Genomic DNA, 6468 nt, shown 5'->3' on the forward strand with positions numbered 1-6468 from the left:
TGCACTTAAGCACTCCTTAAACCTGTGTTGGCGAACCTATGGCATGTGTGCCAAAGACGGCATGTGAAGCCATTTTTGTGACACGCAGAGGGTGGGGAAGAGGAGGAATAGGTGCGTGCCAGTTCTTCCTCTTTCTCAGTCGTCCTGGACCTTCAGCCGCCTCAGAAGGCAGGGGAAAGAAGTCCCGTTCCCCCTGGAAGTCCTGCCCCTGGCACTGAGTAACACTTGGTGCTGGAAGGCCTTTTAGTAGTTTATTGCAATGGCCCCTGGAACCGGACTGGCACATTACAAAAGGGGGGCAGGATGGCAATGGAAGGCAGCACAGAACGCAGTTTACCGCACAGGAAAACGCCAATGCTGCCGCCGGATGTTCCCATTCCGTTCTGGACGCATCCCCAGGAGGCGATTTTCAGGAACGCTTGTAAGAGTTGCTGCCTTCCGTTCCCATCCTGCCCCCTTTTGTAACGCGCCAGTCCAGTTCCAGGGGCCTGTGCGATAAACCCCTGAGAGAAATAGATTTGAATCAAACACATAAGATTTAATAAGAGTTAGAAACACATGACTAGTGTAGAAAGGATTATATAATCGTATGCTATAATTAGATTACATATATAAATAGTATGGAACCACATATATACATGTATACTATGATAATCAATATATCTATTCTAATAGGATTGAGTAAAGGTCAGCTGAGGCCCTTTAACTGAAAGGGAATTTTATAAAAATATATAAGTTAATAAAAGAAAGAGTTTTTAGATAAGCTTTTTATAACACTGTTATTTATTAAATATTAAATATATTGTTTTATAAGAATAAAGAGGGGGTTATATCTTTGATAATAAATAAGATACACTTATAAAATATGCTGGACTTAGTTATTTTAAATAGTATTTTTTGTCTCTGTTAAGATTATCAAAATGGCTAAGTGTTCTGTTTAAAAATAAATAAGTAAATAAATAAGACTGCCCCTGGAAGTCAAGGACAACTTTGCAAAGAAGGAGGCAAAGCAGTTTTTGGAGCCAACTGATCAGAGAGCTCCATCCTCATTAAATGTCAAGAACACTATTTTTTTGGTGGGGTTACTAAAAGTCAAGAGATATCCCCTTTTGAGCATGCCTAATGGGGGGTGATGAATATTAGAACACACCTATGAATCTATAATGGCTAATTTAAATGGTCATGAGACGTATGATGAGATATGTTATGGGTGGAGTTTTTACATACTTAAAAAGGCGGTCTTAAAATTGATCCCATGTCTAGATCTGGCCAATAAAAAATGAGATAGTAATATTGTAACAGAAAATGTCTTATAAATACTGTGTGAAACCTCAGACGGTGTGCCTGCTTGTCTGAGACACCATTTCTTGCAAGATTGTAATGAATAAATTGGAAATTGCTGCTTCACTTGTTTTGTCCTGATTAATTTGATTTGGTACTTTGCTACTTAGGAAAAAAATCTGTATCTCGCAACTCCTTAGTTTGGACACTCGGTCCTTAAAAGGTTCTCCATCATGCCCTAATCGGTTTACAATGTGTAAGCTAATTGCTCCCAACAAGCTGGATACTCGTTTTAGCGCCCTCGGAAGGATGGCAGGCTGAGCCGACCCTGAGCCCCTGGCTGGGATTGAACTCACAACCTTGTGGTTTGTGAGTGAGTAGCTGCACTACCAATATTTAACCACTGTGTTAGCAAGGGCTCCTTCAAGCACAAGCCTAGGAGAGGTTGCAGCACTTTGCTTTTGCCTGAGTCTACTGAGAAGAGCAAGATTCAGCCTTTCCTCTCTTCTCTCCTCGCCACTGAGTTGAGTCCATGCTCACTATTGCCTATAGTGGCAAGGACTGATAGGAGGTACAGTCCAGCAACATCAAGTGAGTCAAGAATTCCTAGGGGGCTTCCATAGTATGCAGTTACAGCATTATGATCCCACTTTAACTGCCATGGCAACATGTTACAGAACTCTGGGATTTGCAGTTTACGGAGAGATATTTAGACTTGTCAGCCAGAGAGCTCTTGTGGCTCACCAAATTAACAAACCCAAGGATTCCATAGGATGCAGTCACGGAAAATACAGTGAAATCACACTGCTATAACTGTGTAGTGTGAAAGGACCACTGATATGGACAGTGCAGACATATATCTCATCTATTTTTCTAGAGACCAATATTATTCCCTTGATAGCTGCTAGTTGTGATGGAACCTCTCAAATTCAAAGGCAGTATAGAATCATGGAATCATAGAGTTGGAAGAGACTGCAAGGGCCCTGATCCAGTCCAACCCCATTTTGCCATGCAGGAACTCTCAGTCAAAGCATCCCCGACAGATGGCCATCAAACCTCTGTTTAAAGACCTCCAAAGAAGGAGAATCTACCACTCCGCGAAGGAGTGTGTTCCACTGTCGAACAGCCCTTGCTGTCAGGAAGTTCCTCCTAATATTGAGGTGGAATCTCATTTCCTGTAGCTTGCATCCATTATTCTGGCTCCCTCCTCAATATGACATCCCTTCAAGTATTTAAACAGGGCTATCATATCACCTCTTAACCTTCTCTTCTCCAAGCTAAACATCCCCAGCTCCCTAAGTCTTTCCTCATAGAGCATGGTTTCCAGACCCTTATTGAATACAAGTAGCTTGGGTGACCTTGAGCAACTTATACTCTCTCGGCCTCAGAGGATGGCAACGGCAAAACCCCTGTGAAGAAATTTGCCAAGAAAACTCTATGATCGATTTGCTTTAGGTTTGCTATAAGGCAAAAATGACTTGGAGGCACACAACAACAACACCTTGCTTAGGACTCCCATTACTGCCATCATGTTTTGTTTGTGGTATTTCTGGAACAGCCCGGAAAAGTTGTAATAAGCATCTCCGGGTCCCGGTTTTGGGAGAAAGGTGAGCTATCTATGAAATAATATTACTTAATACCCCAGATGTAAACATCAGAATGTTGGAGTGTACTTTAAATAAAATCCTGTTCTCCTTTTAAAGAAAAAAAGGTACAGAAGTTTCCTTTCAACCTAAGCAAAGTCTGCATCTCATGTGGCAGAAATCTATACATTTTTAATATCTGTAGGTGACAGCTAACATCGCCCTTTATCTGTTTGTCAATGCTAGATAGTTTATTTGAGCCCAAGTCCTGGATTTCACTGGAGAGCAACATAACAAGACATGATGCGCTCGAGCGCTAGAGGACATTTTCTTGTTACTATTCTCCCTCTCTATCCCCCCCCATCAAACTTCACTTTATAGGAGAGGTGGTTAAGATCGCACATTGATTTTTATTTAGAACAAGCGTTTATTGATCTGCACAGGACTTGTAATGAAAAACCGGCAAATCTCCAAGAAGCTAAAGGTGTTCCAAGGTGCGCACATGCAGGGAAACGGCCTATTTTGTAGAAGATGTGACATGCATTTCAGGAAATTTGCTCTTGACTGGGAACGCTCCTGCCACAATGAACTGGTTAGAGCTGAACCCCTGCTAAGTTACATGTTCAGGAGGCAGTCAGGAGAAATAAAGAGTCGTGCTTGAAGTTCCTATTGTAGGCACCTGCACAGTCATACAGGTGAGCTGCTATTCAGCTTAAAAGGAAGGAGTGCACGATGCAATGTGTGGCCCTGATCTGGTGCAGCAGATGTGACTGCAGTTTCATGCGGCAAGGGTGGTCAACCTACGCCACTGTATGCCCTCCTCAGCCTAATTCAAAAGCTCTCTTATAAGCCATTGGTTCCAACTTCTGACAGGAACCATCAATGGATCTCTTCCTCCCACAAAAGCTCAGCAAGAGAGAAATTGAGAGGGAAAGGGTGGCAGAGACAAGCAGGGAGAAAAGAATGGCACATCCAAAATCCACAAGACAGTGATACCGTTATTGGATCAAGCAAAATGCACATTATACATATTGCAAGGTTTTGAAGCTCCATTGACTTTTCACAGAATCATAGAGTTGGAAGAGATCCTAAGGGCCATCCAGTCCAACCCTCTGCCATGCAGGAATACACAATCAAAGCACCCCTAACAGATATCCATTCAATCTCTATTGAAAAACCTCCAAAGAAGGAGACTCCACCATTCTCCAAGTTCCACTGTCGAACAGCCCTTACTGTCAGGAAGTTCTTCCTAATGTTGAGGTGGAATCTCTTTTCCTGGAGCTTGCATCCATTGTTAAGGGTCCTAGTCTCTGGAGCAGCAGAAAGCTAAATGTCTCCCAAAAGTCCCAGAATTCTATATCATTGAACCATGGCAGTTAAAGTGGTGTCAAACTGAATTATTTCCCCCCCTCCCTTTTTCCTTTTATCGGTTCAGAATGAATCCCACAGATGCACATTTTAAACCACTGATGTCTATCTAATCGCATTAAGCCTGTCCAACAAATCACTAGATTTGTTTCTATTGCTGTGTCCCGAATATTTGAGATTTAGTTTCTCCATGCTCCTCCATAGCATCCCCTGTCCCCCAGTGAAATGTTAGAATTTTAGGTGTTACATACTCGGCTGATTTAAATCCCATTTACAAACAAATAGTGCATTGTTAGCCATGAAGGAATGAAGGAAGATTATTATGTGTGCTGGATGAGAAGGGTAGAATGTAATCCCGCTAACTTTTGTCACAGCAATATGCCTTTCCAACACTTTCCAATACAATTACAAAAGCAAGTCTGTCCACTGCATTGCCCTCTTTAGTGAACGTCTAGTGGTCCTACCCAGGCCTAGAGAATGAGGCCACAAGGTAGTAAGGTGTACTCTCCAACATTTCACAACTGAAAACCAGGACATGTGTGGCCAAACAACATCAGAGTGTGATCAAGATTTCAAAAGTTATTAATGAGGAAGAATGCACAAGGTAGGAGAGCTTGCAGCACTTTGCTTTTGCCTGAGCCTACTGAAAAGGGCAAGATTCTGCCTTTCCTCTTTTCTCTCTCCTCCACTGAGTTGGCTGCAAACTACTTTTCCATTGGTTACCAGCATGACAAAAGGCATGCTTTTACAACCATCTCCCTCTGAAACAGAATGGAGGTGCTTTGATGGCATGCAGAAAGTTAAACAGATAGCCACTTCTCCCTCGTTGCATGTTGGCTTTCTTATGTCATGCTATAAGGCTCTACATTTAAAATCCAGTGATCTGAGTGATATGACAAACCTATATTTGTGTTGCTGGCATGGCTGTACTGAGAATTCCTGCAGCAGACAAAATCCAGGATAGTTACTTATTTTTTCCATGGTTTGGTATATGATATAGAGTTGCCTCAAATAAGGAAATATACATTAGCTCTTTCTCTCTTTTCACAAAAGCATGTGTGTGCACACAGAGAAAATTATAAACAAGCACTAAGCACAGTATTAAACAAGATGGAAGGAAATGCATAAAAGGGTTACAGTTGGCCCTCTGTTTTTGCAGGGCATCCGTTCCGGACCCTCCACGAAAATGGAGACTCACCAATATTCAAGTCCCACAGGCTTGAATAGGGTGTGTGCCCATGAGCGCATGCAGGATGCACCTGGGAGCATGCCCCATTGGAAATAACGGAGGTAGCCCCTCTGTGAGTATTCAAGACTGCGGACCTCAAGTCCACGAGAAAGGAGGGGTGGCTGTACAATAAATAGGATTTTGTGACTGGTCAGCTATTTGAGACAGGTTGCCAAAGTTAAACTGTGTATTAACAAGATTCTTATTGTATTGTATTGTATTTTACAAACCTTCACATCTCTCCAGAGTCTAAAAAGACCTAAAGCAGAAAGGTGAATGTTGAGGACAATGCTTAAAGGATGCTGGTGGATGGCCTCATATCTTCTCATGCTACCATCCACTTGGTGGTGTAATATGCAAAGGAAAATGGACTTGTCATGTTCAGCATTTCCGCATTAATGAAATGTGGATTTCTATTTCAGATAACATAACTTGCTGGATTATTTAATAACACTGGAACTTGTTAAGAGCTCAGCTAAGCTGCTGGATTATTAAATAAAGCAGGAAGATTTTTTCCCCCAAACACTTTTTTTAAAGGGCTCCTCTGTAGTTGCTTGCTTTGATTTCATCCCATGATAAGTTATTGCTAAGGTTGATCTTTCATTTCATTATGGGAAAACATTTGTTTGGAAAATGCTGAAAGGAAAACTATGCTCTCCCAAACAGGATCTGAACACTTTCTTTAACGTGTTGCCTGCTTATAACTAAGAGTTCTGAAACTGAGCTAAGAAGAGTGCAACCAGTATTTAAAACAAATTAGAAGAAACCGTACTTCTTCCAAGAATATTCTTCCTTCTGTAAACCAGAGCTTTGAAAAGTTAATCTTTACAGCTCCCAGAACTCTCATAATTTTGGGATCTGGAGGCTCAAAAGTACCACCAGTTGTCCATATCCATGGATTCTGCATCCATGGATTCGACCATCCATGATTCAAAAATATTCACCATAAATAAATAAAACCCAAAAGCAAACCTTGATTGTGCCATTCACCCATACTTGTGTGAACTT

This window comes from Sceloporus occidentalis, unplaced genomic scaffold, assembly GCF_023333645.1.
Source record: "Sceloporus occidentalis isolate IW3139 unplaced genomic scaffold, rSceOcc1.0.p SCAF_10, whole genome shotgun sequence".
NCBI classification, from domain to species: Eukaryota; Metazoa; Chordata; class Lepidosauria; order Squamata; family Phrynosomatidae; genus Sceloporus; species Sceloporus occidentalis.